The sequence below is a fragment of the Myotis brandtii genome, unplaced genomic scaffold (assembly GCF_000412655.1).
Source record: "Myotis brandtii unplaced genomic scaffold, ASM41265v1 scaffold18, whole genome shotgun sequence".
NCBI classification, from domain to species: domain Eukaryota; kingdom Metazoa; phylum Chordata; class Mammalia; order Chiroptera; family Vespertilionidae; genus Myotis; species Myotis brandtii.
This window is the reverse complement of record NW_005356674.1, coordinates 12,202,760-12,214,069: the sequence shown is the minus strand read 5'-3', so window position 1 is coordinate 12,214,069 and position 11,310 is coordinate 12,202,760. Positions and strand designations below refer to the sequence as shown.

The window sequence follows — 11,310 nt, the reverse complement described above, 5'->3', positions numbered from 1 at the left end:
GAGATGTGAGGTGGCTGCTGCCCCAGTGCAGGTGCAGAGCTGGCGGGTCTTTCTCCGGATGCCACGCGCTGCAGGGGACCCAGGGGCAGCGGAGGCAGCAGCTGGGGCCACAGGGTCAGCCTGGCTCCGGCTGGAGTGGAGGGCTGGGCCACCGAGGACGGACGCCCCGCTGCCCGCCTCCTATTGGGTGTGTGCGGGGTGCGCTCCCTCCTCGGGAAGCCTGGCGAAGTTGTTGGGATAAGAAAGCACAGCGGGCTAGCTCTGTGATTGCCTTAGCATTTTCTTCCTTCCTTCCTTCTTCTTCTTTTATTACGTTTATTTATTTATTTATTTTTTCATCTGGATGCGCACAATTTGAGGGCAGTGTGAGAAGCTATAGAGATAGAGGAAGGCACGCTATAGGAATCACTCTGACCTTTAGGGTGGGGTTGGGAGTCTAAGGCTAAAGCAGTGCCCCTGAATCCCATCGCCCTCCAGGGCCCGAGACCCAGTTAGAGCAGAGGAAGCACAGGGTCTGTGTACCTTGTGACCACTTGCATTTTGGGAGAAGTTTTATGGTGGGTGCGAATTGGGGTCAGAGGAAACCCACTACCCCTCATATGTCGTCACCCTTTGTGAAATGCCCAGTTCTGTATTTGTGCCCCCATACAATTCAAAATTAACAGCCTCAGGCGTTTCTGGTGGCTGTGTTTATGTCTGCTTTCGCCTGAGCTGCGGCTAAAATATTGAACGATGCGGTGTTTGAGTGTCTCCAAATTCTGGAAGCTTGAACTGACTTCGAAGATGACCCTACATTCTGTAGGTGTAACTAAGAACCCGTGGGCTAAGGCTTTTCTGTGAGATTCCTGTGGTGCTTCTGGGGATGGAATGGGGAGATTTTCCTCTCTTCTCTTCTCTTGAGGCTGTTGGCTAGTTAATCTGCTAAAAGGGTCTTTCACCTTCTACTCAGTTGTGGTTCACCGTGTTCCCTGAAATCGACTGGAAAGGGGTATCTCCCTCTGGGTTTCAGGCCACCCTTGCCTTGGACTGAGTGATTCAGTCACTTTACTCTGGTCTCTCAGCATGAAAGGCAACTATGGGTCATTTCAAATTATGTAGATTGATGCAGCACGGCGTGTCTGGGGTTTGCTGCAATTTCTTCCTCTTTCCTTCCAGATGTTTCTCTGAAAATTAGCTGGAGCACTCTATTCATGGAGCTGACATATACACTGGGGGAATAGGCAAGCATCTGGAGTTAATGTGTTATCATGGATTTAAGTAAATGAAGTGTTAGGGGCACTCTTACGTTAGGAGAAGGGGACCTAGGCCAAATGTTAGGACTTCTGGGCTATTTTTGCTCTAGTACAAAGTGGCTGAAGGACTTGGGGGGGGGGGTCAATAATAATTATAATAATGTTAATAATTAGTATTATTATTATACTAACATCTAACATTTGTTTCCCATTCACTGCACATCATTCAAAATGCTAAGGGCGTTACAGGCCCTGAAAACGCATAACAATCCCAAGAAGACAACCTTACCATCTCCATTTTGTGGATAAGGAAAAGGGAGCCCTAGAGATACTAAATTTGGAGAAGTTCCAGAGTTAGTGTCTTAGAAACCAAGATTACTGGACTCCAAAGTCAGTTTCATTAACCACTACACAACCTCTTTGAGCCCTATTTGAAAAGTGGAAGGATGACCTTCCTTAGTTCTAAGTCTTACAAAAAATTAGTACAGTGGTGATAATGTCATAGATTGATTCATCCACAATTATTTCAAATGTTTAATTGAACAGAAATATAGAACTTGAGACTAAAATTAAATTAAAAATTGTGTGGCATTTATGTAATTCGGCTTGCTGGCTCTAGAGAGGGCTAAATGGTGAGGTCTTGGTGTTACCCTTGACAATGTTCCTTCCTTGAGCCTCCTTATTGTAAATCAATAGTACTGTATTATAGCTATCTCTTAACAATGTGTGATTTATGGCATCAAACATACCTGGTGTATCACTTTTGTATGATCCTGTAGAGTTATTCTGAGATCTACCTGGACGCTCATATTTCAGCCAGCTTATAATTAATGCTAAGATTCTAAAGAGATGTTGGATTTCTATTAAGAGATACTAACAGCTTGTTTTAAAATATCATTATTATTTTCAACAGTATTTTCAAAACAATTACACCCCCTGCTGTGATTTGCTATTTACTAGGTGCATCAGAAGTTCAGTAATAAAAAAATGTTTGCAGTGCAACGAAATGTAGGGTTTCATCTATAATAACAACCCCAGCTAAAAGATTCTTGTCTAATTTAGGGCGTATTTTATTTGAAATTTAATTAAGATGTTTCATATCCAGTTGCCAAGTGCATGTGCGCAGCTGAGTGCACATCTTCCATTATTTTCTTGTAATCTCCAACTTTATAAATCCATTACTCATGATCTCTCCAGATAAGTTATATTAGTGCCTTTCTAAATATTTTGAGGTTGTCAAAACTAAGAGCAAGAATGGCAAATATATGCATTTGTCATATTCCTTCACAAGCTGTAATTATACCTGTTTTGGGAATAGTGATATACTTGAAGTCACAGATCTGATTTACCTGCACATGAATGGAATTATCAAATAAAAACATATAAATCCATTCAGACACTAATGATATTAATATCCAAGATGTGGGAGTAACTTTGGGAATATAGAGATGCTTTGAGAAGTTAAAGATATTTTACTATGTTTCATTGCAATTGCATGCTATCTTACTATTTTCAAATAAAACCATATTTCTGTGTCCCATTAAACTAATATGTTGCCATGATTTCTTTTTTGTTTTAAGGTTAAATTGCTTTTTTCTAGTAGTGAAGTAAAAATTTTGTTTCTTCTCTTAACATAGTTGAAGTCTTTAAAAAAGCACATTTTGCCTGCCTACCAGAAATAAATTTCTGAATATGTAAAGGTTTTATCAAAAGTGTAAAAATAGCATAGTAATGACTTTCTAAGAGGTTGTGTTTATTTTTTGGAAGTAGATAATTAAGTTGTTGTAGCAGCTAACATTTAATATTAGTAGCAAAGTATTAAACTAATTATAAGCTTCGATTTTTGAAAAGTGGGAGTCTTATAATGGGTTACATTATAATCACATGAACATATTTTCTACTGTGTTTCAGAAAATTTCTAAATTCCATACTTGCACAATGGGACTGATACTTTATTTGATATTACTTGATGATTTGAACAGCCAGATCATTGAAAAGCAATTTAAACTGGATATCTGAGTCACATTTATACATAGATTGAAGAAACTAATATTGGGGAAGGATTTTTAATTTTGAATGTTTCAAGAGTTTTTACTCCTAAGGTGGGTAGCACGTCTTATTTTTTTTCCAAAGTGAAGTTTGAATAAATTAAAGCCTGTAGGTTGAAAATCAAGCAAGCACTTAAATAGCCTCGTAGGAAACCTAGATCAGCTCAAATAGAACACATGCCTGAAATTCATCAGTGAAATTAATCTTTTGAACAAGTAGATAACACATTTCAGGTCATTTTAAAAATTCTACTACATTTAAAATGTCTTAATTTATATATTCTAAGTCCTGATAAAATTAGCAATAACTCCTCTTTCTGGAATACCCCAACCTTAACTTTTAATCACAAAGAGAGAGAAGTTTAGGGATAACCAGGGTCAGAGATGACTCAACTTCCTTCACAAAGTCTTTGCCTCGTTGTTCATGTGATTTTAATCACACCCAGATAATTCTTTACCACTTTTAGTATTTTTTCCAGATTAAGGATGGGATTCAAAGAAACCTAACCAATTGATGAACCTGTAGAAAATACTTAGAGTACAGTTCTAGTTTGGGATAGGGGCCTCTAGACTATTTAATGACTTTATTAAACGGCCTATAGTGTCATCCAACCATATCTTTAAATTTTTGCCTATTTGGAACACAAAACGGTAGTTCTCCATGATCTATTTGTGGACTTATACCTACCCAAATTAGCAAGCATGTGGTACTCCTAAAAAGGTCTTTTAAGTGAGAAGTTTGCAGTAAAGTTCATATTTCCCTTCTATGCAGTTATGTAGCCCACATTCCAGCAAACAGTATTGATCTTGACATATATTGATGACGTATATGTCTCTATGAGAAGAAAAACTATTATTACAGTGCAGTGTTAGATAGTTCCCTTTGAAGATTTTCCTAAGGGTTTTTCATAATATGGGGTCAAATGTTCTCTGTTTAGTTTTTTTTTTTTTGGGTGTGTGATCTTGACATGTGTTTTGTTTCTATATCTAAGTAATTATTTGTTGCTATTATAATGTATTAAACTTATTAGAGATTTTTGCTTAACAATGTCTCATATACCCTCAAATAAAATGAAATAAAAATTAATAAAATGTTGCTGTAATATCTTTAGTTTTACGTAAACACATGAAACTCCAGAAGGCATCCTATAAAATCTAGATTTTTAAACTGCATTGGTTGAGAACAACTTCTAGAAGTTAGTCTCAGTGTACTAAAACTATCCTGATCACCTAGAATTGAAAGAATAAAGGTTGTAGGTACTGGCTTGAGTTCTCAGGTGGCTACAATTTTACATTAAAATTTGACATGAAAGCAATAGAGATGAATAGTCACTTAACATGATGTAGGGTTTAAGAGTGTGAACTAAAGAACTAGAATGCTTGGGTTTGAATTCTTGCTCTGTTCCTTATAAAGAATGAGGATTTAGAAAGTTTATTGTACATCTCTTCGCCTCAGTGTTCTCTTCCATAAAGTGGTGATAATAAATGACCTATCTCATAGGTTGATAGAAGACTTATGAAGATAACTAGTAGCCCTATGCACGAATCCGTGCATGAATTGCTCGCTGCCACTTGCCTCAGCTGGCTACCCCGCCCACCGCCGCTGGTAGCTCTCTGGTGCTTGTAGCTCGCTGCCCTCCTGTAGCTCTCTGCCGCTTGTAGATCGGTCGTGATGTTACAGCGTACTGGTTAATTTGCATATTCCTCTATTATTATATTAGATATGTATCTGTAAAGTGCCTCAAGTAGTGTCCCGGTACAAAGTGAGTAGGCCATAGGTGTTAGCTATTTTTAATCATCATCATGTATTAGTTTCCTGTGACTACTGAGCCAAATTATCCCAAACTTGGTAGCTGTCACAGTGCTGGAGATCAGTGTCCCTGGGCTAAAATCAAGGTATCAGCAAGGCTCTTCTCCCTCAGGAGATTCCAGGGAGAATCTGTACTTTGCATCTGGCAGCTTTTGGTGGTTATGGGTGTTTCGTGGTTTGGGGGCACATCCCTCCCATCTCTACCTATGTCTTCCCAATGTCTTCTTCTCTGTGAGTCTAATCTCCTTCTGCTTTTCTCTTATAAGGACACTTGTGATTGCAGTCAGGCCCTATCCTGATAATCTAGCATAATCTTCAATGTTAGGATCCTTAATTTGATCACAGCCTCCTTTTTCAAATAAGGTCATATTTACAGGTTCCAGGGATTAAGATCTGTGGTATTGGGGTTTGAGGGTGGTGGGGCGGGGGAGGCTATGAAAAATACTTTGCCTACCACAATCATCCTACTCTTTCCTTTTTTACTCTAGTAGATGTATGAAATGATATAACCAATATAACTAAATTGTGAAAAAGGAGGAAAGGACCAGAAATTTCATATTTTTTAAAGTACATTGTCTTATGTTCAAATTTTGACCATATTTTGGATCAGTGACTTCAGGACAATTAACTATTTTCTGTTCATTTTCCATGAACATAATGCAGTCATTAAATAGTTGAAAAGTGATTACTATGTGCTTATAGAGTGATAATGCTAAGGTTATCAATGTTGTCAGAAAAAGTAAGGCCCTGGGTTCATAGAGTGTTTGTGTACAAATAAAACAACTACTATAGTACTTTAATAGACAACTATTTCCTTTTAATGAGTAGTTTTGTTGAGTATAGTTGTCTTTTATGTTTAACCTCAAATTTTCAGGAGCAAAAGAATTACTATTCAATTAATTTTAGAGATAAAGAATTGAATCAGGTAATATACATATACACAGCTAGGACGAGACAATTTGTGAACTATGTTACTTTCGGTTATATTATTTAGGCCTTGAAAGAAAGTAAAGATCCAGGAGCAAATTTAACAAAATAAATAAAAATAAATTTTCAGAAAGATAAACCATGTAATATAATCTATTAATATAAAAGCCCAGCAACCCTTACTGTGGAACAACCAGAATGACAGGTCGCTATGATGCGCACTAACCACCAGGGGGCAGACGTTCAACACAGGAACTGCCCCCGGTGGTCAGTGCGCTCCCACAGCAGGAGCTCCGCTCAGCCAGAAGCCAGGCTCATGGCTGGCGAGAGCAGCGGTGGTGGGAGCCTCTCCCACCTCTGAGGCAGCACTAAGGAGCGACAAGCCAAGCTGTAAGGAGCAAGCAGGTGGGCTGTTAGGAGCAAGGGGTCCCGGATTGCGAGAGGGTGCAGGATGGGTTGAGGGTTTTACCCCTCGCCCCACACGAATTTTGCACATTGGGCCTGTAGTTAACTAGAAATATCAACTAAGGAGATGTCTGGTTAATTGGACTTTGTGTTTGATAAGTTAAGAACCTTTCTTTGGAACTGTTTATTTTTTTATTTAGTTTTTTGAATTTTTATGTATTCATTGATTTTTTCCTTTTCAAATTAAATTTATTGGGGTGACATTGGTTAATATAATCATATAGGTTTCAGGTGTGGGTTTCTATGTTACAAGCTCTGTATATTGCACTATGTGCCCACCACCCAAAGTCAAATCTTCTCCCATCACCATATATTATACCCGCTCTATCCCCTGTCCCCTTCCCTCTGGAAACCACCACATTGCTGTTTGTTTTCACGAGTTTCAGTTTTACATTTCACATATGAGTGAAATCATATGGTTCTTAGCTTTTTCTCACTGACTTAATTCACTTAGCATAGTATTCTCAAGGTCCATCCATGTTGTTGCAAATGGCAGTATTTCATCCTTTTTATGGCTGAGTAGTATTCCATTGTGTATCTGTACCACATCTTCTTTATCCAGTCCTCTCTTGCAGGACACTTTGGTTGTTTCCATGTCTTGGCCACCGTGAATAATGCTGCAATGAACATGGGGGTGCATATATCTTTATGAATGCGTGTTTTCTAGTTTTTCAGGTATATACCCAGGAGAGGAATTGCTGGGTCGCATGGTAGCTCTCTATTCTTAACTTTTTGAGGAATCACCAGACTGCTTTCAATAGTGGTTGTACCCGTCTATGTTCCCACCAGCAGTGAATGAGGGTTCCCTTTTTTCCACAACCTCTCCAACACTTGTTATTGCTTGTCTTGTTGATAATGGCTACTAACAGGTGTGAGATGGTATCTCATTGCAAATTTTAAAAATGTTTTCTCCCTTTGGATCATAAATTAGAATGTTTTCTCAATTTAAATGTTCAAAAGTTGAAGAGAAACTACTCAGAACTCTGAGGAAGTTGAACAAAGAGTTCCTTTATTAAAAGATTGCCTTTAACAAGAGTAAAGTTCCCCTAATAAGGAATTTTTAGCATGTGTAAGAAATCTTGAGAAAAATTAAATAATATTCAGGATAGAAAAGATTGATGAAATTCACATTTCTATGTCCATTTAAAGCAAAACTATGTTGTTATTTTTTAGATCCTCACCTGCAGATATGTTTTCATTGACTTGAGAGAGAGAGGAAAGGAGAAAGAGAGAGAGAGAGAGAGAGAGAGAGAGAGAGAGAGAGAGAGAGAAACATCAGTGGGTTGCCTCCTGTTCACACTCTGGGTGTGTGCCCTAACTGGGAATCAAACCTGGGACCTTTCAGTGTATGGGAGGACACTCCAACCAACTGAGCCACACCAGCCAGGGCTGAAGCAAAACTGTTTTTATCTTTTCCTCTTTCATGCACATACTAAAATCTTAAATTGAAATACTTTTTCACAGAATTTTGAAAAAATGACCTGTAACTTTTCATTTTGTTTCTTCCCACGAATTAAGTGGGTAGGTGTTACTATTAGCCTCATTTACAACTTTTTTTTTAAGATAAGGGAATAAAATTAAGGAAGGGCAAGTAATTTGCAAAACCAAGTAACCTTTAAGTGATAGCAGTTGGATCATGAAATAACCTTGTTTGACTCCAAGCCTATTTCCCTTTCTTTCCACATCCACAGGAAAGTAGCTTCTGTTACGTTTATCAGACATTGGAGTGATTTACCAGGGGGCAATGATAGTATATGAATGGAATGGAGATGAGAACAATCAATAAGCGACAGTATTAAGGGAGCACTAATGAAACATTAATTTGAAAATTGCTCCAAAATGTACTTCTAATAGAGGCTTTATAACCATATTCAGATTTAATGGGAAGATAAACTAATTTTATGCAAATGCTTAAGTGACTTTCACAGTTATGTTATATACCTTACTATCGTCCTTAAGGAAAATTGTCAGGACCATTAATAAGTTTCTAAAATGATTAGAGACTCCAAAAGGCCTCTTCCTATAAATTAATGCTGCCTATTACATTCCGATTATAGCAAATTGCTTCCTTTCCATGCCCAGGTTGAAAAGTTCCCAGTCTCGGCACTTCGGTGCTTTCCCCATTGTTGGCTTCCCGTTTGGTCTTGCCACATCAGAACAATGAGTCATCTTGTCCATTAGCTGAGTTTGGAAATTCTGTGCTATTCAATTTAATTTGCTTTCCCCTCATCCTTTTGCTTACTTAAACCTGACAACTTAACTGCTTTCCCAAATGTGTTTGTGATGCGACATCAACTAGTTTTTGTTTTGAGCAGCAAGAAGCTGCGGTGTGTGTGTTTTTCATCCTTACAAATCAAATGGAATATTTTAACAATTGACATTGTGTATTTCAGAATAATAAAAGGTTTAGGTGATAATAGCTAGTGATCTCTAGAGGGGCAGCATAATCAAATAGTACTAGAAGCCTCTCAATTTTCATAACCCGAAGGAAACAGAACTGTGCCAACTGAGTGATCAGCCTGATTATCAGCGTCTCATAGGAATGCACGCATCTTCATTTTTATTTCAGGAATCCCCACTGAAGGAGAGCCAGAACACTAAAGCTGAGGTGCTGTTTCTTTTTTTCTAACAGTTAAAGCAGGAGGCGAACAGAGGGGCACACAGTGAAACAGTGTAAGCCAATGCAGCGCCTCTCATGCTCCCTACAGCGAACCGGGCACACAAGAGCATTGGTATTTGTTCCATTTTTGACAGAATTTTTAAGACTCCGTGTCACTGCTTTATCATTTAAAACAAACAGCAGTGAAAGTTGGAAGTTGGCTCTTACTGAAGGGTCAATAAATAGAGCCTAATAAATGATGATAGCAATTACTGAAATTTGGTTGACTGTCCTATGTATAGAGAACATAGTGAAGTAGGCACCATGCGGTAGTTATTGTGTCTGGAACTGGAATTGTGCTACTGATTCCATGAATATGTCTGCGCGTAGTATATGGGAGTGTAATAATGTATGTCTACAAACTAAAGCACTTTGGAAGTCACTGAGAGTTAAGTTTGAGGATGGCTTGGCATACTTCTGTGGAAAATCATAACAGTAGTGTGGTCTATAAAAATAAAATTACCAGGCACACGTTTTAAAGAAAGAAATCATTGCTTTTAGTCTAGCAAAGGCTCACTAAGTTCTTGCTTTACTAGTTCCTGAAATTTTTCAGGAAATGAGAGAAGTTATAAGAGTTCAACTATGAATACTTTCCAAGATGACATTGGGCATGTCACTAAAGAGGATCTTCTTAAAGCTAGTCTGGTGGCTGTGACTTTGATAATCACGGGATTCTCAACCTCATCCTATCATGTTGTTTGTAGCTCTTCTTTGTCCTACCATTCAAATAAAAATGTGGCTTCACAATTTTGAAAACTTAACTCTACATTAAAACTGCCTTTTCATTGAACATTATGCTGCATATAGCTGATTCTGTCTTATAAACACTGTAAAAATGTTAATCATATGGCCAAGCAACATACATAATATTCTACATTCGTTTGTTTACATACAATTCATAACTAGTGTTTTTGTCAACGAAACACTTACTGGCTTTATAGGGTATCATTTCCTATCATTTCTACTGGTATTCCTATTCTCATCTCAAACTGAGTTCATCATTTTGCCCCTAAATTCCACACCACTTCTTTCTTATAAACTCTTTCTTTCCATAACCAATGCTGTTTTAACTATTTCTATACATTTAAACAGCAGAAACTTATCTTGACTTACCATGTTTTGCAATGATTGCCTTGTTATCAGACCTTTGTAATTAGAGGGAACCTAAAAAAGGCTCTGTACTATCATGATATTTCATTTTCAGATTTCACTATGGCTGAGACCAAAACTAAATTCCATCAATATACTCAAGGTAGTAGAGCATCTGCAAATCCCAAGGAAGACTTAGTTACATTTTTTTTAAAAAAAATGCAAAAACTTTCTGTTTTATTTTTTCTTATTTTAAAAGGCTGATACCAGCTCATGTTTAAGGAGGTATTGGATTCTACATGACCGAAAAATCTCTTGGAATTCACTATACACACACATATACACACATAATATATGTGTGTGTATATACATATACATATACATATACATATGTATATAAACACACATACATACACAGTAGGTCCTCGGGTTACATGGGAGATCCATTCCTACAGTGCAACATAATGCGATTTTCACCGTAAGTTGGAACCCACCTACATAAGCACCTACGTCACTCACATGGAGCACATACACAGCAGTAATGAAGTGAAACAGTAAAAAAAAAATTAAAAGAAAGATAACAATTGCTTACCTTTACTGTAGTAAATAAATAATAAAAAAACTTAAAGCACATATGTGCATACATCGAAATGATGGAACTTTTTTTCTTATAAATAAACTAGGGGCCCGGTGCACAAAAATTTGTGCACTCAGGGGGGAAGAGGGGGTCCCTCAGCCCGGCCTGTGCCCTCTCGCAGTCTGGGACCCCTCGGGAGATAATGCCCTGCTGGCTTAGGCCTGCTCCCGGGTGGCAGAGGGCAGGCCCAATCCCTAGGTGCAGCCCCTGGTCGGGCTCAGAGCAGGGCCGATTGGGGAGTTGGGGCGCTGCCCCCTCATGCACAGAGCAGGGCGGATCGGGAGGTTGCGATGCCACCCCCAGTCACGCTCAGGGTAGGGCCGATTGGGGGGTTGGGGCACTGTCCCCTGTCACACTCAAGGCAGGGTCGATGGGGAGGTTGTGGCACCACCCCCTGTCACGCACAGAGCAGGGCCCATCAGGGGGGTTGGGGAGCTCCCCCC

The 11,310-nt window shown here is 38.6% G+C and overlaps 1 protein-coding gene across 3 annotated transcripts in view; it reads left to right on the top strand.

The window, feature by feature from the left end:
• Positions 1-11,310, top strand: part of ZNF385D (zinc finger protein 385D) — a 705,866-nt gene that overhangs the window by 321 nt on the left and 694,235 nt on the right. The window lies entirely within an intron of this gene.